Source organism: Canis aureus, chromosome 6, assembly GCF_053574225.1.
Source record: "Canis aureus isolate CA01 chromosome 6, VMU_Caureus_v.1.0, whole genome shotgun sequence".
In the NCBI taxonomy this organism is placed as follows: domain Eukaryota; kingdom Metazoa; phylum Chordata; class Mammalia; order Carnivora; family Canidae; genus Canis; species Canis aureus.
Genome location: NC_135616.1, coordinates 28,117,585 through 28,144,565, shown reverse-complemented (window position 1 = coordinate 28,144,565; position 26,981 = coordinate 28,117,585). Strand labels below are relative to the sequence as shown.

The 26,981-nt window shown below is 54.4% G+C and overlaps 1 protein-coding gene across 50 annotated transcripts in view; it reads left to right on the top strand.

The window, feature by feature from the left end:
• CELF4 (CUGBP Elav-like family member 4) overlaps window positions 1–26,981 on the top strand; it is a 298,230-nt gene that overhangs the window by 227,560 nt on the left and 43,689 nt on the right. The window lies entirely within an intron of this gene.

Here is a 26,981-nt window from a genome sequence, read left to right as displayed (position 1 = left end):
GAAGGGTCAAGCCAGAGTGGGCAAATCTGAGAAGGGCTGCCGTGGGGGCTTGGGACTGCTGAGGTCGAGATCCTGGAGGTAGATTGGAGCCAGCAGGGAGATGTCTGGAAGGGGACAGAGTAGGAGGGCACAGCCACACCCCACAAGCACAGAGCCCTGCTCCGAGAGGAAGGCTCTGTCCCCTCCACCAGGGGAGACCGGCTCCTGGCTCCCGTTGCCAAGCACCTCCATCCTGGGTTCTGGGCCTGGACAAGTCACCCCTCTCTCAGCCTAGACAGGCACTGAGCAATTTCTCTCTCCCCATCCTCCCTCCCTCCAAAAGGTGTTCTAGGAAGTTAAGAGCAAAAAGCAAAATAGGCAAATGGTACTTGCAAATTCAGAGTCAAAGCCCTTGTCCTGAGAGAACTGTAGCATGGCCACAGGTGGCCTGCCTGCCCCAGAGACCTGTGGTCCCTCTAGCTCAGGCTGCTGCCCTCTGGGCCCTAGCAGGACCCTGACCTGGGCACAAGGCTTCTAGGCCCTAGGGCCCTCCTGACTTGGAGCTCAAATCCCACCTTCCCCCAGAGCCCAGTTGGTATCTGGGTGCTGCCCAGAGGGGCCGCATGGCTCAGGGCACTGACATACCTCCCTATGGCTTTCTGAGAGCTTCCCACCCTGAGGACCCTGAGAGCAGAGGTGGGTCAGCTGAGAGGTAGAAATGGTTCAGGTGTAAAGGGTCCAGGCAGGAAAGCCCACCTGGTCCATGCTGTTTGCTCCTTCCCCTTTCCTGGCTGTCCAGTTAACACCCAGCTCTAGGCATCCTTGCCCTGGTGGCGAGGGGAGGACTGTCCCACCTCATGCAGGACTTCTTGGTGGCATATGGCGGAGCCAGGGGCCTCCCCTAGAGAGTGTCTCCAGGAGGCAGGCCCAGCAGGCCCTGGGCCCTGGGTCCCCCCATCATGCAGTGACTCACCTGCAGCACCCCTTTCATGTCGCAGGGCCAGAATGCAGGGAAGAGCCCCTATCCCTGGCGGGGAGAAAGCTCTGGTGTACAGGAGGGTAGCTAGAACAGTAAGCAGCACCCGAACCCAGAGAAGGGGGCCCCTGAAGTGGAGGCAGCCAGAAACCTTGGAGGAGGTGGTACCTGAATTGGCCTGGAAGGAGGGCAGTTTCCACACCTAGAGAAGAAGCCGGGGTGGCATGAAGAAGGCCCCGCAGAGGGGGGCCCCTGCCGGGGCGTAGGGGGCCCATCAGGTGCGGAGAAGACAACTCAGAGTCCAGCCAGTTTTCTCCGGGACCGGAGTGGGGTGTCAGAAACACCGTGCCCTGTGAGGCCACACGGAGCTCAAATGCAAACCCTTTTCTCCTTCACTTGCCTTGGAGGCGAGAGCTCTCTGACTCCAAGCTGCTAACCTCATCTCCTTTCTCCCATATATCTCCTGCCGCTGACACTTGCCCCAAACCAGATTAATCAGCTCTTTTATTCTTCCTGCAGTGGAAAGGGGGGGGGGAGAGCCAAACCTAAACATCTATCTATTAATTGCATATTCAATATTAAACAGTGAGATGATCCTGAGTCAGCACTATCACCAAGCTATTTAAAAAAAAAAAAAAGGAAAGAAAGTCAGTTTAAAATAATTTAATATCCATTAAATACTTATTCTGGTGGGAAGAGGATGGAGAAGAGGTGAACGTTAGCAGAGATGGAAGAAATGGGAACAGAGAAAGGTATGGAAGACGACTACTGAGGGAAGAAGAGCATGGTCTCAGGTGAGGGAGGCAGGGCTCTTGGACCAACCCGTGAGACATGAGACACCACAGCTGGCGGAGGTCAAAGAAGAGAGCTCGCTGTGGCCTGGAGCAGGCAGGGAGGGCTTCCTAGAAGAGGTCTGGTGTAGACCTGGAGGGAAACAGTGAGGACACAAAGTGAAAATGGGGCTCTGCACACAAGGCCCAAGGGTTGGGCTTGTCTCCATCAGAGGAGGAGCCACTGATCCTGTTGGGGGGACCAAGCAGTGACAGGGCATCCCTGCTGTAATGTGCCTGCTCAGGAAGAGAGGAGCTAGCCCCTGCTACCACCACCAAGAGCCTGGGCTCCAGTTGGGTAGGGAAGGAGCCATCTCTCTGCTAGGAGGATCCAGTTTACCCCACAGAGCTCACTGGAACAAGCTATATCTAAACTGAGTCACCCTCAAATAAGCAAACCAATTCATTAGCTAGAGAAATGAGGCAGGCTGGGGGCAGAGAAGAGCCTGGTGGAGGGCACCCCCACCTGCCCTGGCCATCCCAGAGGCAAAGACCCTCCCTAGGGCATGCACCTACCCCATGAACTGGTTCATGGTCAGCATCTGAATTGGGTTCCATGGCTGCAGGGGCCCCTCAGCCTCTGAGTTTCACTCTCAGTGTCTAGATGGGTGCCCACACTGTGCTGCCTTGTAGCCTAACCTCCTCCTCATCCTCCCTAGTCTCAGCCCAGGGGAGTACTACAGCCAGAAGACAGGACAACCTGCCACCCCCGCCCCCACTAGGGGCAAATGAGGTTCCCATATCCAGGCATGGGTGCTCCTTTCTGGGGCTCAGGCCCCGAGAGCCCTGCCCTTAGTCAGCAAACCAGCTTGGGGCACCCCTGGGCTGAATTGGAAGAGGCTGGGGCTGGGGAGTGTGCCCACCACTCTCAAAGGGCCCAAGGAAAGGGAAGAAGTGGCTGAGGTCTGGGCTGGGTATGGCAGACATTGACCTCATCCTACCCCACCACTGCCAGACACACACACCTCATCACCAGAAACCACCCCTACCTCTTCTCAGTAACCATCGATAGGTCAGAAGATTTAGCTTAAGATTTAGGATGAGGCCCCCAAGAGCTAAACATGCTATGTTTGGAGGAACCCTGGAACACAGTTGCACACTTGCACCCCCACAACACCCTCCAACATGCCGTACACCCACACTGACAAGGTACCCACAGACCCAACACGCTTCTGGAAAGGTGGAAAACAAACATCCCTCACCAGGGACAAGTGCCTGGAGTGTCGGGCACAGACCCAGGCCACCTGATTTTATCTCATCAACATGAATGACAAAAAAAAACAGCAACACGGAGGGGGCTGATGAGCTGGAGAGGTTACAAATTGAAATGACTCGGGAGACAGACCCAGGAAAGAAGGGATTCAGGGCTACCAGGGGCTCCTCATCCCTCGGAAGGGGGCAGATGTGGCACTGGGGAGCCTCTCCACAGGGAATGTGAGCAAGGCTGGAAATAATCTTTTAGGGTTTACCACCATAGCCCTCACGCTCCTGTAGGACCTAGAAACCAAACACACACACACACACACACACACACACTCCAGAGGACCCCTGCTTGACTGGAATGTGTGAGGTCACAGCTAGGGAAGACCTCACAGCCCATGATGGGGACTGCTAAGGGTCTCCTGAGTCTCCACCCTGGCCCATTCAGGGAGGCCTGAGGAGGCCCACAGAAGACAGGCCCGGGGGGAGCCTGCCGGAGGCCCGGTGATGGTGGAGGGTGGACACCCCAGGCAGGAGGGCTAAGCTCCCTGCTCCAAGGTCCTCTTGTTCTGCCACTGGCTACAGGGCCTGGGGGGAGGCTCGGGAGAGATACTGGGGGTGGCCTTGAGCTCCTGCCGTGAAGGGAGCCCTGGAGGGGTCACGGCAGTCAGCCACCATCTAGGGAAGCTTCTAGAGAGTGAAGGAGCTTCATTCATCATCCCCCTGCCAAGTCCTTCCAAATCGCCTAAGTTGAAGGAGCCTTGTCCCTGTCCAGACCTGGGAGCCCATGTCTGTCTGTCTCCCTCCGGTCTCTGTCTGTCTGGGGAGGGAGGTGTCGCGGAGAGGAGCTGGGCAGGGCCGGGAGGCAGCGAGGGCTGGGGCAGGTGCCACAGCCTGGAGCCGCCCCGCGCCCGGCCCGGTCCCGAGCAGGTGCGGGCCACCAGCCAGGCGGTGGACCTGCGGCCCGGCCCGGCGCTGCTCCCCGTCCATTCGGCATCTTCAGGGCCCACGCCCCCCTCGCCCCCCTCGCCCCCCTCGCCCCCCTCGCCCCCCTCGCCCCCCTCGCCCCCCTCGCCGGCCGCACTCTGTGGCAGCGGAGTCCCGCCGGGCTGGCTAATGAGGTTGGACACGATGCATGCGAATGCGGCTCCAAGGCCCTCCCCGAGGCCACGTTCCCCACCATAAAACCGGGCTGATTCGGTCCTCCCAGCCCCTCCACCATCTGGAGCCCCATCGGTTCCTGCGGCTTTTTAAATCCTATTAAGTTCCTCATTTCTCCTCCGAGCATTATTTTATTTCTAAACAGACACAGACAACGAACGTGCTAGGGGAGGCTAGGGAGCCGAGCTGAGGGGTGCGGGCAGCTCCCTGCTGCCTCCGGGTCCTGGGGCCCCAGGAGCCCCGTGGCCACACTCTGGACCTCCCCGGGGTTGGGTGCCTCCCTTCCAGACCTTTCTAGCCATTCAGTCCCATACTCTAGGTTGGCAATTTAGCGAGCGTTTAGAGGAAATAGATGTGCAGGCTGGTCCCGCTGTATGAAAATTCAATAGAAGTTTCAATTTTCTGAATCTTAGATGGCAACGAATGTCTCCCTGACGCCAGCTTCTGGATAATCAGAAAACCCTCAGGATTCTGTTGGGAACCCTTGGCCCAGGCGTGATGGGATGCACAGAAAACTAAAGCTAGGGGTGTGGGGGGCACCAAGAATGGAAGATTAATCTGAAATTATACCAAGACAGTAGGAAACAAGGTAGAAAAAAAGAAACCTATTGGTTTAGACAGCCTCTGACTGGAGATGCGGTACAGTGGGGAGGGGTGGGGGGTGAGGAACGTGTGAGGAAAAGCTTGTATAGACCAGTAGCACTGCCTGTGGGGACCTCCTGGGTGAGGCTCCCATGGGGGTGGGGTAGGGTGGGCAGAGACCCAGGCCAAAGAACAGCCTCACCTGTGCAGCTGTGTCCCAATGAGCAAGTCCCTCCTTGTCTGGCCCCATCTCTCCTCTTTGGGGCATCAGGAACACCCCCCCACCCAGGTATAACATATCCAGAACTCTATTTTCGGGCTCCTACCTGAGAGACCCCAGAATGAGCCAAGCTAACCCCAGCCCAGTACAGAGGGTGAGATCCTGGGCTGAGAAGAGGCCCAGTGACCCAGACCCCAAAGCAGACCCCTAAAGAAAAGGGATCTGCACCTCAGAGCAGAAAGGACTCTACCATCAGCAGCCCCCTCACTTTCTGTGTCCCCACAGAAGCCTCTGGAAGCTGGACAGTGTGTGTACTCCCTTGTGCCTATGTGTGAATATGTGTGTGTTGGGGGAGTGCACTTCCTTATCCAACCCCCCTCACCAGACCCTGCAGGCTCCAGTATAATTTTTTTTTTTTTAGGATTTTATTTATTTATTCATGAGAGACAGAGAAAGAGAGGCAGAGACACAGGCAGAGGGAGAAGCAGACTCCTCACGGGGACCTCCATGCAGAACTCGATCCCAGGACCCTGGAGTCACAACCTGAGCTGCAGGCAGATGCTCAACCACCGAGCTTCCCAGGTGCCCTAAACCCCAGTATCCGTAGCTTGTAGGGAGGGCGACATCACCATCCTCCCTGTCCATAGCCATGCCTGGGCCCAGGGGTGGGCAAGGGGTCACAATGACCCTTTGGCTGGAGGAGGGCTAACTGGCTTGTTGGCCAGGACGTGGAACTCCGGGGCCTCTCCAGGCCCTGGAGCCATCTGTCCACGCACCCTCCGCCTCCCCCGAGGTGGCTTCTCACCCCACCCCTCCTGTTTTTAAAAACAATCAAGGGGAAAAAAGCAACTCCGCAGTCCATCTTGGCCTCTTTCCCTAGAGCTTAGAAACCCCCTTTTGTCAGTCCTGGCTTATCCCCACCAGAATTTCTCAAGCTATAGATTTTAATGCTGTCCCCTGAACACCAGCCCCAAAGCCAAGGTCCCGGCTGATCTCGCTTGTACATGAATCCTTGATTTATTTTGGGCTGATATCAAAGAAAAGGCATTAACAGCTTTCAGCTCGGGAGTCAGACGTGAGACAGCAGGGCCCAGACAGTTGCAGTGCTCAGGGAGCAGCCTGGGGCAGGGGTCACCGGAGCCCTGCCAGACCCAGTGGTTTGCCTTTGGGAAGGGCTGAAGGATTAGACGCCTCGAAGCCAGGCCAGGTGGCCCACCCATGCCTTGGCTTCTTTCATGGGCAGGAAGTTCTACCACATGTCTGACCACAATCCCTTTTTGTTTAAGCGTTTCCAACCATTAGGTTCCTTAGATCGTGGTGCAAGATTCCCCTTCCCCCGGGGTTTTATCCTCCATGATCCGTTCCTTAAAAATCTTTGTGTCCTTTCTTTCCCAAGACCCTTTACAAAGAAAGAAATTTTAAAAATCCAGGAAGCATCCTTAGTTTACAAGACCGAACCCAAAGAGCAGCTTGGTGAAGACAGGTGTCTGTGGTCGGGAAGGCAGTGGCTGGTGGGAAGGGTCCCTAGTGAGGCCCCCACAGAGGCCCCAGGGGGGCAGGCACACATTATAAATACCACAGTAACTCCTGCCATAGGTGTGAAATTATAATTAACTGCAAACCTGCTGAGTTTAAATGGACTTTAGGTTTTCAGCTGGGGGAAGGGGTGTTGATTGATCTGCATTTTGTTTTTGAGGTTTTTTTTTCTTTTTTTAATCCATTCGGCAAGTTAAGTTGAGACACGCGGCTCCTCGCCAAATTCCCTCTGGCCCCAGCTAATTTAGCAAAGGATTGTTTCAGAGGAAATGGGATATTAATCATTGCAAATGGGCTCCTGGATGATATTTAAAAGCTGCCACATGTGTGTCCAGGCTGAAGGGGCTGATGACAGAAATCGTAATGACACAGAGAGGCCACTCCCATGGCAACCTGTTGCAGGTACTGTGTGGGCATGCAGGAGGAAGATCCCTGCCTCCTCGGGGCACGAGCAGGATGGAGAGAGAGAGAATGTCACACACAGTCCTCCCTGGGCCTACTGGTCCTCAGCACTGCACTGAGTGGGCCCCAGCATGGATGAGATGGATCCAGTGCCTTCCTGGCCCCTGGCACAGGCAGTCAGACAGCCTGATAACAACTTGGGAGTGGTGAGAGGTTCGGGGGAGGGGGCAGGGAGAGACTGAGATCACAGAGATCAGAGCCAGGACCGCCTGCCTGGCCTTCAGAGGGAAGGGGATTTGAGCAAAGAAGGGCAGAGCTTCCAGGGGGGACAATAAGCTGAGCCAAGGCAAATTTGTTAGATCCTGAGAGCCAGAATGAGGGGCAGGCAAGATATGGGAGCTGCCACAGACGGCCTGCAGTTGGCAAACTGGGGAATCTTTGCTGATGACTAGTGCTGCAGTTCTTTTATTCTTAGAGTCCAGTCCATGGGACCTGGGAGGAGGTGACAGGGGTGAGGACCTCTGACAAGTGTGGTCAATAAAGCGCAAATAAAAATCATACTGCCTAGGGCCTGAGCTGCATTGAGCATGTGATTTACCCAACTGGGGCAGGACAAGGAAAGCTTCCTGCAGGAGGTGATTATTGGGATGACAGATTTACCAAGAGGTAGCATCTAGGCTAAGGTGTCACAAGCAAAGACATGGACACAGAGACAAGCAAGGCAAATATGTGGCATGTAAGATCTTTTAAAGATAATATAGAAGAACTAGGGGCATCTGGCTGGCTCAATCAGTAGAGCACGCAACTCTTGATCTCAGGGTCATGAGTTCAAGCCCCGTGTTGAGTGTAGAGATTACTTAAAAATTTTTTTAAACATATACACATTATCAAAAATAATGTAGAAGAACTGGTTTGGCTGGAGAAGAGGATCCACTTTCTGGAAGACTCAGACTTGGTGCATTGTGGGTCTCATGTGGCACAGCACACATGGGAACCAGGCACTGTCTGCAGCAGCTAGAGCTCTCGGGGGGAGATAGAGCCAGTCATCTAGAGCATCCAGTGAGAGCCCCTCGAGCCCCACAACAGCCCTGCAAGGTTGGCTGAGCAGCACCCCCACTTTATGGAGGGGAGATGAGGGCTCAGAGAGGAGAGGTGGGTGTCTCACCCAAAGACGGTAAACCAGCCTTTACACCTCAGCCCTCCTGGGCCAGCCTGCATGGATTGCTGACTTCTCACGGTCTCTGCTGAGGTGCTGAGCTCCACAGCAAGCTCTCCCAGTGTTGTGGCACCCATTGGATACACAGAGGGTGAGGAGGGGCTCCAGCCTTTAGGATGGGCTCTCCAGCTCTTCACTTGCCTCAACAAGCCTCTTGGGAGGATTTGGGAGGGTCTGGCCTGGGTGCAAATTAGTCAGTAGGAAGATGAGCCTGTCTGTAGCATGCGTGAGCCTGGAGGGTCAGCTGGGAAGAGCAGGTATAGGAACTCCATGATTACCGGACGGAGGAGCGCCAAGCAGGCACTCAGGGCCTTGTCTGTCTGGGCCTGGTGAGGACGAAGCCTCTGTCGAAGCTGGACTTCACCAGGGACCAGCCAGGGTGGGCTTTCTTCTTGACAGATCCATGATCCCCACATCACGATGCCACATCCCAACATGAGGTAACTGTCCCGAGTGCCTTAGGAGGTTTAAGGCTTGACATCAATGACCAGTTGCTGGGAAGAGATGGTCTCTGCCCCTAGAGAGCTGACTGTGAAAGACAGATGCAGTGGAGTCCCAGGGAGACGTCTTCCAGCCTTTGCTAAGCTCTAGGCCCTAGAGAAGCTCGCAGGGAGATCAGTTCATGGCCTCATGGGCACCAGATGAGCAGTGGAGACAGTGAGCCTTAGCTGGCAGAGGGGAGAGTAGTCAGGGAAGGCTTTCTGGAGCAGGCTCCCTGCTGGATGGGATTAAGGCTGAAAAGCCAGAGACACAAGGAATTCAAGCCCCATGGCATAGAGCCTGTCCAGGAAAAAATGAGGACACCAGTTGGCCCAAGGAGAGGGTTCCCAGGAATACCCAGCTAAAGAATTGGGGGTTTCTGGAAGATGATAGGGAGTCCTGGAGACTATGGAAGAGGTTGGTGATTGATGGAAGCTGGAGCTGGGAGGGCTGGTGGCCCACAGGGAAGACTGGACAGGGTGTCAGGGAGTCCAGGGAGAGATGGATGCAGGTGCCAGTGAGGGGAGGGGCAGGGGGCAATGGGAATCAGAGTGTAAGCTCAAGAGCCCTGTGGTCACCGTGAAACACAAGCCCCCAGGCTGCCCCCACCCTGCCCAATACCTGATGCCTTTAGCCCTCCAGGTACACATTCACTTTCAGGCACCCGCCTGCCCTTGGATGGTCCTCTCTGACCGTTCTCAGCTGCCCAGCTCAGTGTGATCAGAGCCTTCATCAGGGCCCACCCCGCGGGCGTGCTTCCTCTAGCAGTTCCCCACGGGTCATCCTGGCTCAGAAACCCCTTTCCTGCCCTCTCCCTGAGCCATACAGCCACACAGTGGGTGTTAGTTGCCCATCTCTCCATAGAGACAGTGTCCTCCTTGGGGGCAGGTGTGTCTGGCCTTCCACAGAGCCCGGCTGGGCACCAGGCCCCAGCAGGCCTCCCTCAGTGCTGGCACCACAAGGCCAATCTCACGCTCCTGCCTCTAAGAAGAACCTTCTCCATCATCCTGCCTCTCTGCTGGTCTAAATGCAGCCCCCTCTTTGGTCTCCCCACCCCCAGCTCCTCCGGAGTCAGGCCCACAGGCAGGGGGCGGAGGTGGGCAGTGGGGCGGGTGCCAGTGACATTGGCATTCTCCTTGCAGCGCATCTTAATAATTTAATGGCTATTAGCAGGGCCGCCGTGGTGGTGGGGGAGGGGGGCGTAGGGGGAAGATTTATAGAGAGAATTCACTCCAGGTTGGGGTTTTGTCTTCCTCTGTTTTCCTGGCATTTATCATGCATGTTTTAATTTGGATCGGAGAGTTGCTACCATCTGGCCATTATCGCAAAGAAATATTCATTTTCACTGAGTGACACAGGCTCCATTCATCACGGAGTGCGCTGATTGCCCCGTGAGTGTGGGGCTGCGCTTTCTCCTTCATTCGAAATGAACCTTGAGCTACAAGCAGGGCTCATTTGTAGGGAGCAGAGGCCCGGGGCCAGCAGCTACCCTGACCTCACAGCCAGGTGGATAAGGAGCATTTTGGGGGAGAGGCAGGGTGAGAGTAGGGGGAGTAAGCCCTCTCCTGCCCCCGTGGCCTTTCCACTTCCCCTCACCTCTCCTGGGTGGGGGTATTGGTGGTCCTCACAGTCTCGCCCCAAGCTTCTGACTGCCAATCCCCTGCATCATGTCCAGGGCAGTCCCCAGGCCAGGTGACAGAGATGGCAAAGGTGGCCCCTCCACCTGGCTCCTGAGCCCTGGCATCTGATAAATACGCTGGATGCTGGCCTGCCAAGGGCAGATTTGCTTCAGCAACCTTTCCCTAACAGAACAGCATTCCAGGAGTGCCATTTCAGGTCAGGGCTTGGGGGGGGCAGTGCGGGGGGAGGGGGGGGCGGGGAGCCAAAAGGGCCTCTTCATTCTCCTCTCATCACCTTATGGTGGCACCATCCGGGCTGGGCCTGGGAGAAGAGACGTGTCTGCCTCCAATTGGGACATTTCCAGAGTGTCACCCTTGTAGCCACCCACTGCTCACTGCAACATGCCATCAGGGGCCACGGAAGGCCTTTAGTCAGCGATGGGCATGGAATCAAAGCACAAGGCTGGACACCCAAAGCAGGTGTTATGGAACATCCCTTAACTGGGCTGAGCCCCACTTTATGCCCCCTCAATAAGCAGACATCCACATCTGCAATACAGAGAAAGGAGGAGAAAATATCTTTTCATCCATTTTAAATAGTGAGTCAGAACACCCAGAATTTTTAGGGCCCTTCTGTGTTTCCTGCCCCGGGGGGATTCAAACTTACAGCATGAAGACATCAGCTGAGCAGTGCCCCACCCCCAGCATTAGACACCCCCAGGAGGGGAGTGAATTAAAACCAGAAACAGAAAACAAAACAAAACAAAACCAGAAACAGCTTCACAGGGGAGATGTTTGCTTTGCCACGAAGGCAAAAATCAGGCAGGAGAGCCAATTTTCATCTTATAGAGGTTCTGCTTCCTGAGATCTTGGCACAAACCCAGGGGCCAACTGATTTTCCTGGTCTTTACTCTGGAAACTGTGGCCAGGCTTCAAGGCCCTGACCCTCCTCTAGGACCCAACCCAGGTTTGGCCAAGACCCAGAGGACTGTGGTGAGGTACCAGGAATCCGAAGGGAGGCCTGTGCAAGCTTTGCTGTCCCTGCCCCACGAGAGAAGAAAGCCACTGGCATTTCGAGCGTTGACTGAGCATCCGTTGTGTGCACTCCACACCCCATAGGCTGTGGGTGCACCAGCATGATCTTTGGCCATAGTGGTTTATAGTCTGGCTGCGACTGAGGTGAAACCAGTGGAGCCATTAGGAGGCAGGACAAGACCTTGAATCAAAGCACTGAGTTCAGCACAAGTGAGGGCCATAAGGTGGGTCGTGCAGGAAACCAAGTGACCTCCGCTGTCGTCCCCTGCACAGGCCTGGCCCTGGCGCTAGGTCACTGTGTTTCTTCTTCTCCCCACTCCATGGCTTAGGTATGATTACTCCATTGTGGAGATGAGGCGCTGGGCGGTGGTGCATCTGGAAGGGAACTCAGGCCCTTCTGATTCCAAGCACCAAGCTACCGGGTGGGGAGAAAGGAAAAAACACGGGAAGACTTGGAGTAGAAAGTGGCCCCTCAATTGGATAGCAGGGGAGCTGCGCGGCTCTAGGGAGGGGCCGGCCTGCCTGTCTTCACCTTCTGCTTTTCCATCCTGGCACTTGTTGAACTAAATCAGCCATCAGCCGTCCTCCACCCCGCCCGCTCCTCCTCCCTTGGGGCAGCCTGGGGTGAGGTCTCCACCTCCTTCTGGAATGCAGGGGCTCGAGCTAAGCTCTGTGAAGGTCCTCTCCCCGCCCCCCAAGAACGTGGCACCGCCCCCTCTCCCTTGGAACTCGTTCCGTGACACCAGCAGCTCTGAAACATCTGCTCCTCCATCCCGGACCCGCAATTTGAATAAATTACCCCGACGTGGCGGCAGCCTGTTATTAATGGCTTGAGTTTTATAAGATGCTTTAGTTCAATAACACTGTAGCCCGGCGCTGCGCTTCTCCCGGATATTTTTATATTTTTGCTTCTTCCCAGCCTCCTTCTGCCCTCCATCCTCTGGGTGCCTCCAGGGCCCCAGTCTTGGGCTACAACCCTACCAGCCCTCTCCCGGCTGCCCACTGGGTCACACCCAGGAACTGGGGGCCACCAACCCCCACCTGAGCCCCACCACGGTTCATCCGACACTGCACATCCCGACACTGTCCACCCTCCTAAGCATCCACACGCACCCCCTCGTCCTGCCATCCCATGTGGGGGCCTGGAAAAGAGGGAACCACAGCCAGGCTAGCTGCTCCCCTCCCCCCACCGCCTCCCCAAAAGGAAACCTCCAGGGACAGAGCTGCTGAAGGTGGGGCAATGCACAGAGAACACTATCCAGGGGCCCTGGTTCGTACCTCTGATCCCAAGGCTGGAGCTCTGCTGCATGTGGAGACCCATCCGAAATCTGGGGAGCAAACTCACTCTCCCCAGTTGGGCTGACAGGGTCTTTCTGGGGGAGACCCAGGCCTCAGTTTATTTCTTTTTTCCCCTATTCCTGGTTCCTCATTCTTTTGTTGGTTTGTGCTCATGCTTCACACACCACCTGCATGAAGCCCTCCCAGGTTACCTCCAGTGCCCAGAGCTGGCTCTTTCTATGTGCCCAGATACAGCCCTTCCCCACTGTCCTCTGTCCTATTTTTCCCCCATAGCCAGCTAGTCTGCCTTTTAATGGAACCCCCTGGGGCGTGGCCAGCCTCTAACCCACAGCCAGCCCTTCTAGAATGATTAACCATAGGTGCTCATGCTGTGCTACTTCAACAAGCTTGTTCATCTGTATGGGTGATACTTCCTGCAAAAGAATGGGTACCCTTGCTGAGAGGGAGAAAAGTGGGTCAAGGGGTGGGTGGGTTTGTTCACTAGGGATATAGGATAGGAAACGCTGAGGTTTAAATAAGTAGCCAGTGTAGTCATGTCCTCAATCTGTTCCCAAAAATTGTAGACCACAATCATGGTCAAGAAGTACTGAGAAGCAAGTTCCTTGCAAGCTCAGCCCCCAGCTCAGGAAGCAGTGGGTACAGGCCTGGCAGGCACCCTGAGTTGGCCTCTTGAAGGGGCTCTGGGCCAGGAGAGCCTCTTCTCCTGAGCCTGTCTCAGGGGACTTGGTCCCAGGAGGGGCTAGGGAGCCTGCCACTAGGAGGACCCCAGAGGGAGTGTTTGGAAGCAGAAGGCAGACGTGCCTTTGTAAGGAGTGAGACATAGGAAGGTAGGGTGTCCCACCAGGCAGGTGGAGTCTGCCTCAGGGGAGGGTCCTTGTGAACCTGAAAAGCCCAGATGGGGTACATGGAGGCTCTCACTACTTCCCATTTGGCCTAATATTGTGGGACTCTGCCTTTGCTAAGAGCCCCACCATTATAACATAATTACTGCTGAAAATGACCTTTAGAATATATTTTAAATTCAAAATGTCTTTAAACCCTTCACTGAGCACCATTTTTCAATTTCAACGACTGTTTTCATTTTGGGGGGGCCAGTGGTGAGGAGTAGGGAGTGGAGGAAGGAGCCCTCCCAGTGGATTTCAAATGTTAATCTCTTGTTCCAGAGACACTGAGCTGGCTCAGGCCACACCTTGCCAGGGGCCTGGGGAAGGTGGTGAGAGAGCACTCCTGCCCTTCCCCAAGCCTCAGCGTCTGGGGTGCCCCAGGCTCTGCCCCCACCCCCCGCCAGCACCTCCAAGCTGGCTCTTGCTCCAGTCAGAGCCCAGGGGCAACTGCTCTCCTCTCAGCCTGGCCCCTCCTAGTTCTCCTGGCTGAGGATGGGGTCATGCAGTGTTCAGTCCCCTGCCTGCTGAGTGCCCTCCAGGGGCTCCCAATTTCTGCAGAATGGAGACCACCTCCCCATGCTATTCTCCCACACCTGTTTCACGCCCCTTTGCTCTGGCCGGGCTGGGGCTCCCTGTCCCACAGACAGCCTACACCCCTTGCCGCTTTGTCGCTCAGTGACAGTGGTCATCTGGAAGGAAAATGGACAGGAAGGCCACCCCTCCTGAGGCTCACGCAGGCAGGTCTGTCTGACCCGTGGGACGCACCACTCGCTGCCCCAGCTCACCTCTTCCCCACCCCCACCGCCCCCCAGGAGAGCCCTGCACCTCCCACCTGGATTGTCCCCAAGCTTCTATCCTCTATCCTTGGTATTCATGTCCTTCTTTCCCTCCCTCCCCCTCCCCTCCTCCAGAAAAGCTGGGCTGGGGACCTGTGCCACCCAGTGTCACCTCAGCACTTCCAATGTGGTCACTGTCGAGTGTCCTCCCTCATAGGTGATCTCATGGCAGTCTGTCCTCTGTACCACGTGTCTCCCTGGCAGAAGGAGGCTCCTGGAGGCCATGAGCCTGTCCCAGGCTGCTGATGAGAGTGCTCACCGAGGTGGGCTGCTTGTCACCATGCTGAGGGGACAGAGGTAGTGACAGGCCTTTTGGCACCTTCCTTGGAGGGGATTTCTGAGAGACTCAAGTCCGTAGATACTGACAGGAGCTCCACTCTCCCCATCCAGTGGGCTTGTAGCCACTTCCAGCAGCAGAAGAGGGCAGAAGCAAGGGACAGAGGAGGCTCTGGTGCACAGATGCCTTAGGTGGGTCGCTCCATCCATCTCCAGCAGGAAGGAGTGGCCAGTGGGCATCAGACAGTTCCTCCAGTGTATTCCTGGGACTTTTCCTTAAATGGCCCAAATTCCCATGGTGTCCAATTTGTTTACTATGAAAATCAACATACATTCCAAAGCAAAGCCGAAATGATGTAGGGACTGTCCAATTCTTTGGATCACCTGAGTTTTTAGATTGTCCATAGTTTTGAAGGACCCCCGCCCTGGGCCATGGAAACTAGGATTCCTCAGTGCTGAGAAGTCCTTGATTGAGGCTTGGGGCCTGACAGCTTCTTGACCTCCCGCAAAGGACCTCAGGATGCATGCAGGGAGAGAGGTGATAAGGCACCCGCGGCTTAGAAGAGAGGACTTGCTACCTGACAGGGTCCTGGGAAGGGTGGGTGGGGTCAGATAGGCAAGAGACCAGTCTGAAGTGATGAGGTTCCTGCAGAGAGCAAGGTGCCCTAGGGACAGAGCAAACAGCAGGATGGAGTGGGATGGATGGCAGCTGCCATCCTGGCCTGCCCTCTCTGCCTCCACCTCCTCACACACCTCCACCGGATTGGCATTCCTCAAACTGACTTGATTCTCTCTTCCTAAGCTAAGAAGACTCTAAAATGATTCCCTATTTCCTATTCTCTCTGACGGACTTTGAAGAGTTTCCCTCAATCTGGCCCCAGTTGTCCATCCCCTCCATCATGAGTCTAGGGTAGATGTAGAGTTACTCAGGAGAAGCCAGCATGAAGAGGTCTAATGTGATTCACCTTGCAGTATGGTCATCTTAAGAGAACTGTGCTGTCCAGAATAAAGGAGGTGATGGTGCTGCATGTACTGATAAGGACACATTCCCCTTTTATAAACAAGGCAGTTGAGGTTCAAAAGGACTAAATTATTTGCCCATGATGACACAAAAATGATAACCATTGGATTGGAACCTAGGTGAGCATGACTTTGAAGTCTCACCTCTCAGCCCCTTCTCTCTTCATTTGTTCTCCAAATCCCGCCCAGCCACAAACCCAGTTCAAAGCCTCTCCACCTCCCCTCCTCTAGAAAGCCTCCCTTGCTTACAATCCTGCCCTCTGCACAATCCTTTTCATGTGAGTGCGTGTGTGTGTGTGTGTGTGTGTGTGTGTGTGTGTGTTTGCTCTTCAGGAAGGTAACAAGTTCCCTGAAGATCGGAGAGGAGCCGCAGCCCGCATGTCTGCCTGCAGACCCTCCCCAGAGCCAGTCCCAGGTGGGGGAACTGGGGCAGGTCCGCCTTCCCATGCCAATATCACACCTTCTCTGCTACCTGGGCAGGCCCGGGGCGGGCAGGCAGGCAGCCTGGACAGGGTTGACAAGGACAGAGAGCTGGGAGGAGGTGGAAGGTGGAAGTAGGCCATGCCAGGGAGACATCGGTGCTCCATGATGTATAGTAACGAGAGATCACATCGTTTTCCATACTGTGTCATAAATATCATATTTATAACATCAATTAAATGCCGGTGACTTAAATCATTTATAATAGAGATACAGCCACTCAGTGGACCATTAGCAGAGTCAGCGCCTTCTCTCTCCTAGCGGGGTCTGACGGAGAGTGATGGCTCAGCCTGGGCTAGGTTCCCAGTACCTCCCCAGGGGGGCTCCCGGGCCTCGTGGGATAGGAGAAGGGACAGCGTGGAGCAGGAGAGCCGCAGCCTGGGGAGGGGCGGCTCAGGCAAGGCTGAGTTGGGAGAGAGCATTTGGTCCAACCTCTTGCCTTGCCTGAGTCCCCAGTGCAATGAGATGGAGAGAGAGGAGAGAGAACGCTGGTCCTCAGGGCCATCCCGGGCCTGCGCCCCCAAGAGCACTCACCCCACCAGCTTCACTGCTGGCACAGGAGCCACTCCTGGGGCTGCGGGAGGCTGCAGTGTGCGCCCTCTGCAAACGCTGTGTGGCGCACAGTGCAGGGTGCGGGCCCCAGGCCACGAGCAATCAGTGGGCACCTACAGCGGCAGGGGAGCCATGCCCAACTCCGTTTGTTGCACCCCAGGTCTGGTGGAGGAGAGACAAGGAATCAGGCAGGGACACAACAAGTGTGTGAGGACACAGGGAGCTGTGGGGGCTCCTCCAATGGCCCCTCACCTTGGCCACAGCGGTTTCTCCCTGTCCCCTGCCCCTTCTGAGCCTCCTTCTCTCTCTGAGGATCTACTGTCCCCCGCCTTTCCATCTCCCAGCCTCCACCTGTGTCCCCGAATCCGTGCTCCACGTGGTGACCCCATCAGAGCTGCTCTCTCCCCTACTCCCCAGAGGCTTCCCATCTTCTCTCTCAGATGGGAGTCCGAGCCCCTACCTGCCCTGGTCCTGCTGCTTCCTGGACCCCACCTGCAGCCCTCCTTCAAACATCCCCACCCCCGCATTGCACCAGCTGTTCCCTCTGCCAGCGGTCCTCCCCCAGATGCCTCTGCTCATCAGGTCTTAGCTTCTGTGTCCCTCCCACCCAGGCCTGTCCTGAGGTGCCAGCTAACACGGCCCCAGGTCCCCCATCGACTCCTTGTTTTATTGTATTCAGAGCACAGACCACTACTTGATCTTTTCTTACTCATCCTGTTCCCCCAACCCCAGCCTGAGGATGAGCCCCGCCCACAGGGACTCTCTTTTTGCCAGGTGCTGACCCAGAGCAGGGGCTTGGGAAATGAATGGGGGAATGCATAGGACAGGGACCCACAGGGACAGTGTTGGGAAGGGGTGGAGTGCAGCGGGGGTGCTGCCAGGTGCAAGGGGTCAGAGGTGAGAGGGCAGGCCCCACCTTTCATGGAACCTCAAGGAACACAGAGGGAGCCCTGGACTCGGCTCTTGCTTGTGGGCCAGAGATGCTGGGGAGCAATTCCTGGTGACTAGGGAGCTTGCAAAGGATCCAGAACAGGCTCCAGGTGGCATGAGGGGAGTGGGCTCCAAGTTCCAGGCCCTAGGACAGCCTGAAAGCAGCTGGGGGAGGATGGGCCACAGTGGGGTGTGCTCAGAAGGGGAGGAGGGAGACCTGCAGGGGCCCACGTGGGATCTGGAAGGGGAGTGTCAAAGGCAGGGAAGCACAGGACTGGAAATGCGACTCACTGGGCCTGGCCAGCTTCCAGAAAACTCTGTGCAATCAACCAGAGAAACACATTTGAGAAAACAGAATTGTGAGAGTAACTTTGAAGCCTCAGTTGCCATGGGAACAGATCTGTAAATACTTAACCGCAAAACGTTAAGTGACACAGGGGAGCTCGTGAGGAGCCAGGAGCAGGAGGCAGCAGCTCCGGCCTCAGAAGCCTCTACCATCCCTCACTGCTTGCTCTGGAGTCTCTGCCCTGGACCCTCTAGCTTTCACCCTCTTCTTTTCCTTGTCCCCCTGGGCCTGACCCTCAGAGTGGGAGGGTTCCAAGGGGTCCCCAAGCCTCCCTTTCTGTCTCAGTCCTGCCTTATCTCTGGTCCCCATGACAGAGCCCTGGGACCCTCACTCCTGGGAGCTTCCCAGCCCAGAGCGCTAGGCCCAGCCCTTCACGTTACCTCTCACTGCCTCACTCCTGAGGGATGGGCACAGAGAAGCAGCTGGGAAATCAAGGAAGTCTCTGCGACAGGTGGTAGAGAGACTCAGGTGTTCCTGAAGGAAAGCTTGGCCCGGTTTGCTGCTTCAAAACCGCCCTTCTCCACTGCACCTCCTCTGGTGTGCCTGGTCCAGGCCACCCCCCTTTTGCTCAGGGCTCCCCTGTGGCTCTGTGACTGTGCGGGGTGGAGGGAGGGGGGTCTCCAGGGGGCTCATCCCAGACCAGCTCGTCCTGACCTGGCACCAACCTGCCTGCTCTGGTCTTGCTTAGAAAGTTCTTAACCTTTCCGGGTCATAGACCCCCTTGGGAAACTGGGAAAACTCTCATCATTCAGTTGTTCTACAGAACATTAGTGGGCACAGCCAGGACCTGAGCGGAGCACTGGGCGATCTTCGTCCTCCCAGGACTTACAAGTTAGAGGAGAGAGGAGGTAGTAAGCAAGAATCCCAATCAAAAGCATGGGCTCCAGCTTGTCAGCCAGTGTTCAAGGTCAGGACGGGGCCCAGTGTGGCCAAAGGTGGCTGAAGGAAGGGGAAAGATGGAGACAGACCCCAGGTAGGATCTTGTAGACTATTTTAAAGACTGGGTTTTATGCAGAGGCAAACGGGAAGCCACTGGGGTCTTGGAGCAGAGGAAGGACATGCTCTCCCCGCCCTGGCTGCTGACAGGGAGACAGGGAGGAGGATGAGGAAGAGGCAAGGGACAGTTAGGAGGTCACTGCAGTGATGGACATGGCTCAGGCCAGGGTAGTGGGTGTCATAGTGAGAAAAGCCAAGGTCCTTAGAAGAGGGACTGTTTGCACATCCTTGGGCCATTTTCTGCACTTCCTCAAGATACTTCTGGACCCCAAGGCTCAGCTGTAGTCCCTCTGAGATCCCATTGTTCAGACCCCACCTTTCGGGGCATCCTCCGCTCTGGGGGACACCTCTAATCTTTAGCTCATTTGTGGAGCTGAGGTGAGCAGATCCCTTGTGAGCCCAGCCTAGGCCAGGCCACCTCCCCAACTCCCACAAAAGGAAGACGGTTGGCAGTAGAACCACATACCATTAGTGACGGTGTCTGACAGGCTCTGCGGGATGCTTAAAGAAGGCAGCTGGTGAACTGATGGGCCACAGGGCCTTTGGGTGGCCCAGGCAACACTGATGAATCCCACAGACATTATGCTACGTCAAAGAAGCCAGACACAAATGAGCACATTCTGTATGGAGTTCAAGCAAAACCAACTGTGGTGACAAAAAGAACACTGGGTGCTTTTGAGGAGGTTGGGATGCTTCCTGGAAATGGTCCTGAGGGAACCTTCTGGGAAGATGGAAGTGTTCTATATCTTGATAGGGGTGTGGGGTACATGGGGGTTTGTACCTGTCAAAACCTATTAAATTATACACCCAAGATCAAGGCATTTAACCACTGACAAATTTTATCTTTAAATAAAATAGGTCTAAGAAGGATGGTGGGTCCCAGACAGAACTAGAAGGGGTCAGCTGCCTAAGAGGCTGCCCAGGCTCTTGGGGAAAATGGTCCCCCCCCCCCCCACCTCCATCAGGTGCTCCGAGGCAGCTGCAGGCAAGAGGCATGTGATCTGATAAAGGAATTTGTGTTGAAGTGTTAGAGGTTGACTCCAGGGAGAAAGTGATTTTGCATTTTAAAAGTGAATTCTGAGGACAGCAGGGCTTACCTCAGAGAGGATTCTGGTGGTGGGATGCAAGACCCACTGGCAGGCAGTGTGTAGGGGCCTCCCAGCACCCTCACCCACACGTCACACCCTGCAGAGGGTTTGCTCTGTGAACATGATGGGCCAGAGATGGCGATGGGGGCGCATTTATCATTGTCCCCCCTTCCAGCTGCCTCTCCAGTGGCCTCCCCTCCCCGCCCCATCTGGTCTTTGATTTCCCCGGTTTCCCTCTAATCGCACCCTGGCTGTTGGCATTTCCCTAATTGACTTCTGGTCTAGGTCAGAGCTGTTACAGACTCTGGTTTCAGTCTGGGGTGTTTCTCATCTGGCCCTTAGGTGCACAGGGAGGGCGTGGAGGGAGATTAGAGGGGGGACTCTGCTCCTGGATTTGGCCCTCTGTTTGCCAATGGGGCAATGCTGATGCCAGACAACCCATGAGTGGGGCCAGAGCCCTGGGCTGCCCCCTGGATGGGGCATTGGTGCAAGCTGGTGCAGTCAGGGAGGCCTTCAAGGGAGGGGTGTTTCACAGGGAGGGCACCTGAAGATCAGCAGGGGGAGGGAGGCAGCACAAAACTAGGTTGCCCATAAATTCCAGTATGCCAGGACAGGTCCAGAGTTGCCAATTGTCCTGGATGAATTATTAATAGTGCTCTTTCAACTTCCCAAGGGTTCCAGTTTGGACAATAAATTATATGATACTCAACACATTAAAAACAAACAAAAAAGATGGCTAAATGACAAAGCCAAGAGATGTGTGTGCCTGAGGATGTGCCAACTGGCCGCAATTAGGGGTCTTGTAGGAGACAGGAAGAAGAAAGGAGATAGCGGGGAAGAAAAGGACAGGGCATGGCTGGCAGTGGTCCTGAGCATCCAAAGAGGCCTTCAGAGCTCCTGCAAGGGCTCCTCCCCAAGCAAGTGGGACATGGCCATGCTACACTCCTGCATTTCCAAGAGAAGGTGAAGACCCAAGGAGTGACATGTTGGGCACAGTCTGTGCAGCTCCTTGGTAATGAGCCAGGCTTGAACCTGGGCCCTGACCTGCAACCCGGCTCCTGCCTTGTGCCTGAACATTGGCAAGGGCCAACCAGGGGAAGATGGCAACAGCTACATGTCCCACTGCTGCTGCTGGCGGCTGAGGACTCCCTGGGCCCACCCTGGGACGGCCAGGGGAGGTGGGGTACAGATTGTGTACAGGCTATATTCCATCTCTTACTAACTCCGCCACTGTGTCTGCCACTGTGGGTGAGTTTTTTTTTTTTAAGATTTTATTTATTTATTCATGAGAAATACACAGAGAGAAGCAGAGACACAGGCAGAGGGAGAAGCAGGCTCCATGCAGGGAGCCCGATGTGGGACTCGATCCCGGGACTCCAGGATCATGCCCTGGCCCAAAGGCAGGTGCCAAACCGCTGAGCCACCCAGGGATCCCTTGTGGGTGAGCTTCTTAATGTGTCTTTATGTGCCTTAGTTTCCTCATCTGTAATACCAGCATAAAAATATTGTTTCTGAGGACTGGTATTTTGCGGGAACTCCAAAAAGAGACACAGTCCTTCCCTGGAGCCTCTAGAAGAACATCTTTGCCCCTAGTGTGTTCTGGGTCCTCTCTGCATGGAATAGTTTCTTACCCATGCCAATATGTGTAGCTTCATCACAACCCTGCATGAGTCCACCAGCACTGAATTCAGGGAGTACCTTTCATTTACCCCCCAAAGTATGGCTTGTTCAGCTTCTTACCACTCCATCTCAAACCGGATTCAAGCTCTCTCTTGAAAAGTTGCAAATCAGGGCTTCTCAGGCATGACACGTGCCTTAGGCACCAGAGGAAAGTGGTCGGAAGAAAACAGACCCTTTGCAGCTGTGATCCGTGGGCACCTCCAAGGCCAAGATTGGGATGGGCCGAGGCATCCTCCCAGAGAGACCCCGGGGGCAGGTGCTTTCATAGCTCCACTGCTGAGGGGAGATGTGGCCCAACTCGAGGAACCGCCTCCCCTGCTTTGAACCAGAGCCCCAGAGATAGAAAGATGACCACAGTTCCCAGCCCAGAGAGATGCGGACACCAACGGGGCTGGGGAGGATACCTTCCCACCTGAGACTCGCCAGTTAGCCGGTGTGGGAGGCACACTGTAAACAGAGTTTAACTTCTGCATCTCAGACGTCTTCTCCAGCAAAGAGACTGGCCTTCAGGATGGGAAATATAGATCAACCTTATAAAAAAGAGAATTAACATACAGACAAGGCAAAGAAAGCCGACCTAGCCCCGTAATTAGGTTGCATCTCCAAACCGTGAGACGTGGCCCTGGGAGGGCATCGGGAACAGGCAGATGGGCTCTTGTAGCTGCTAGGGGTCATCTTTGAAGCATCGTAAAGCCTGGAAATGAATAAAGGTCCACATTTTTAAAAGGTCAAGGCACTGGATTCTAAAGATTGGCAGCTTGTCAATCTTGAGGACTATCTTTGGCAAACTTCTAGAATAAATTCATCAAACTGGTGGCTTGCGGGTCCTTGAGGGAAAGTGATGATGACTTAGGAACCACGATGGTTCACCAGAATGAGCGGGGTTGGGGGCTGGGGGCCTGTTCTGACAGGTGGGCGCTGCAGGGCCTACCCTGGCATCATGTTCCCTAATGGGGGCAAGTGGTGCCAGGGTAACTCATAAGTGAGTGGGCAGGGAGGGAGATCTTGGTGTATCTGTGGCCTTTATCTTTGTGCCTTCTTTTTTAAGATTTTGAAGGAGAGAAAGAGAACATGAGCACACAAGGAGAGGGGAGGGGCAGAGGGAGAGGGAGAAGCAGACCCCTCATTGAGCAGGGCCCCTGATGTGGGGCTCGATCCCAGGACCTGAGATCACTACCCAAGCCTAAGCCAGATGCTTAACTGACTGAGCCACCCAGGCACCCCTCTTTGTGGCTTCTTGTTGAACATTTTTATCACGGACCTGGTGGGGAGGGGTAAGTCACAGAAGCTGACTTTTAAATTTACTCATGACCCATAGCTGCTCTGAAGGATGAACTGCCAGATAATACATTCAAAATCTAAAGACATCTCCCCCTGAGGTTCTCATTCCAGATGCAGGATCATGTGAGCCCCTATGCCGGCACCTCCCTTACCCTTGTCACAGTGATAGTACAGAGGTTCCAACAGCTTCTTTTCTGAAACCTCCGAACCCACACCCTTTAGGGATACAGAGTATCGGAACATTCTGGAAACTTTGTAAAATTGTGTATTTGGGAGTTCTTTGTTGGTTGCTTGGTTGGTTGATTGGTTTCTGGGATCCCTCCTTCCCTGACCCCCACATCTTTTACTTGGTAGTGAGACAAGAATCCTCTGGGGTCCTGGTCCCCTTTGAGAATCTGCTAAAAGCTATGAACTCTTTCCCTGGGAGAAATACAGATATGAAATGGTATGGACCATTTCAGGGGGCCCACAGGTCCCCTCTAGTCTGTCAGAGAACTTCTTGGGACACCATGCATTTCTGACAACCAGCCCCTGCCAGGCAGCCTCAGCATGGCACAATCTATTCTTTCCTTCCTGGTGGATGAGGGGCAGTGACCACACAAAAGCCATTGGTGTCTGTAGTGGGTCAAGTAATGTAATGTGCCTCCAAATTTCAGGTCTACCCAGAAACAGTAAATATGACCTTATTTGGAAATAGAGTCTGAATTTTCAGAGGGGATCAAGTGAAAATGGGATCATACTGGATTAGGGTGGGCCTTAAATGCATAAGACTGGTGCCCTTAGAAGAAGGAGGAAATTTGAATGCAGAGGGAGAGCCCACAGGGAGAACACCATGTGACCGTGGGGGCAGAGACTACAATGATATGGCTACAAGTTAAGGAAAGCCAAGGGCTGCTGGCAAACTCCAGAAACTAGGAAGAAGCCAAGAAGGATCCTCCCCTGGAGGCTCGAGAGGAATCACAGCCCACCTCAACACCTCAATTTCTGATTTTTAGTCTCTAGAACTGTGAGACAATAGATTTCTGTTACTGCACACCACCCAGCTGGCGTGTTCTGTTGCGGCAGCCCCGGAAAGGGAGCCAGTGCCTGAGGGGAGCAGGCGGGGAAGGCTGCCCCATGGGCCTGTGGCTGGGCCTCCCCCTCCCTCACCACACACTTCGTGGCCCTCTGCTGGCCCTGACTGTCCACCTGAGCACTGACACCCCTGGGTTTTGCCCATGAGGAGCTAACAGGCCATTTAAAGACAAGTTAGAAATCCCAGCACATCCATCTTAATAAGTTTTACCACAGCTTGCTAGTTTAGACTAATGACTAATTTATTGTATAAAATACCAGCAGTATATTTTTTTTATTTTGTTAATTAATTATCTCAAACAAAGGTGAAATTTATAAAAGTGTCCAGAAACGGTGCACGTTGCAAAATCACCTTGTAGCAGGAGATGAAATTATTACTAATATGGGATCAAATTATTACCGTATTGACTTAGTTACTTTATGACTTTGTAATGGATTTCTTCATTATTTTCTCGGGATTGTGGCATTCATGATTGTATTAAAGTCTGTTAATCTATGCAAATATCATTAGGCACCACTAATAACCAGGCAACTTTCTTCCATTTCAGGGAATGTGCTAAGTACTTGGCCTACGTGGGTCACTTCTGGGTGGCAGGGAAGGAGCAAAGGCAGACAGTGAGCAGTTCTGGGAACCTCCAAGCACTGCCTTACCCAAGGCAGAATGGGCGGGCACTTCTGTGGGGTGGTTTGGGAGTCTTAGAAGGTTTTCAAGCCTTTACATGTCTTCTCCTGCTGTTCAGAGGCCCTGACTTGTCACCATGAACCTCCATTCCTTTAGACTGTGGCTTCAGAGGTCCTTGTTAACATGCACTATCCTGGAAGGAAAACCTTATCAGCTCAGGATCCACCATTAGTTCTCTAGAACAGACACAGTGTTCCAGGGGGACACAGGGCCTTGCTGTGCTGGGACAAGGGACTGGTCACCTTTCACAAAGGTTAAGAAGAGGGCTGTATTTAATTATGGGTTTTATCTGAATGGAGTTGGCCAAAATAGGTTGTTCTTAGGGACACCTATGGACCCTAGAGACCGGGAAGTGATGGGGTGGAGGAGGTGGATGAGTAGCATGAACTCTATGAACTTCCCCTTTTTCAAAGGGATTCTAAATCCCTGTAGCCTCACCCACTGGGTCCTTGGGTCAGCCCGGTGCTGTAGGCCTCATTGTCCAGTTGCCCAGCTGAGGCAGTGAGGCCAGGATGAGCCCTGTGCCCCATTCACAGCTGGTGGGAACCAAATCCAGGCCCCTAGCCCTCCTACCCAAGGAAGACTTCCATTTTATCTTTGGGTTGTTTTTTGTTTGTTTGTTTGTTTGCGTTTTGGTTTTTTTTTTTTAAGATTATATTTATTTTTGTTTATTTATTCATGAGACACACAGGGAGAGAGGCAGACACAGGCAGAGGGAGAAGCAGGCTCCATGCAGGGAGCCGGATGAAGGACCCTGGGATCATGACCTGAGCAAAAGGCAGACGCTCAACCACTGAGTCACCCAGGCGTCCCTCCATTTTTTCTTTATTAAGGAGACTCAGATCACACCAGGGTGTGGCTCCCCCTTCAACTCTGAATGTCCTCAGACTAAACCTATTCATGAATATGCAGGTTACCCATATTGTTTGTTCAAACACGGTATCTTGAGCATGTGCTATGGGGCAGGCACTACGCTTGGCACTCCCTATACCTGAAGCACAGAAACTCCTTGCCTGGCATCTGCTGAGGTGCTGACTCATGCTTTTAGTTGGAAATTGATGTCCCACTGAGTCCTTGTCACTCCCTTGGCTGCAACAAATGATGAACTTGAGAACCCAGTGCAGAGAATAGCAGCCAGTGGGCCCAGGTCACGGTTTCAGGGGACTCTGTGCTAAACTCGTCCTAACTGCAGATCCAGGGTGTGCCCTGCTGACCCCACCATGATGGTCCCCTGTGGGTGGGTGATACTGGTCTTGCACAGGTGACGTGGCACCGGCCCTAAGACTGGGCTACTGCAGGGCACGTTCTGCTCCTTGAGCTCCCGCTGTCTTCCTTGGATCAGCACACCCAGACTTTTCAAGGTTAAGAGCCATTTTTAACATCAAAAATTCATCAGCACCCCCCCTTGACAGATGTTTTACTTTGAGTATCCATTGTTTGAGAGAATGCAAAATGGCAATAAGCTACCTTGAATTCAGCAGTGCTTTTAAATGAATTGGTACTTCTAAAATCACAACAGCATCTCTGTGCATTTGAAAAATAGTCACATCTACATAGGAGTGAAGTATTTCTGAGGCACTCAGTAGATGAAGCTTGAGGTGCCTGGGACCCCCAGGTCAGATGGCATCACTGCCCTTGGTTCTGTGGCTGCTGTGCGCTGGGAGGAGAGAAAGGAGTAGGTGGTGGAGGCACTCCCTGCGCTCACCAACGGGGGACTGAGAACTGTTGTCATCCCCTCTCCTCCTCCTGTTCTCTGGCTCCATTGGCTTCCTCAGCCTCCTCTTCCTCCACGCCCAGGGGCGGCGCTGGGGGGGCTGCTCCTGTAGCCCACACTTCCCACTGTGCACATACCTGGCCCCACCGTTCGTCCTGTTATGTTTACAGCACCATCCAGCCCTTCTCCCAGACACCAGCCGCCTCCCCAGCCCCACCGTCCCTCTCCTGCATCTCCTCCCTTCTCAGGCACCTCGGGCCTCCATGCTTATCCTGTCCCTCTGATCAGAGAGGACGTTATGTGGCAAAATCAGTCATGTTGAGATGACATGAGCCTGCACATTTCAAAGGCTCCTGGAAGAGGACAGTGCTGAGTCTGAAGGCCTAGAATCCAAAGGATGGAATTCCAAGCCCTGAGGCAGGCACGTGTGAGTTATACCTATTTTGCACACCGGAGAAGGCCTGGCATAGCTGGCAGAGACATTGGGTGTCAATGCCGCCCACGCCGCTTACTGCCCAGGTGAGGCCTGTCACTCGGCCTCTGTGAGCCTCAGTTAACTGATCTGTCAAATGGGGACAGAACTGTGTTAAATTGAAGCGTGGTAGTG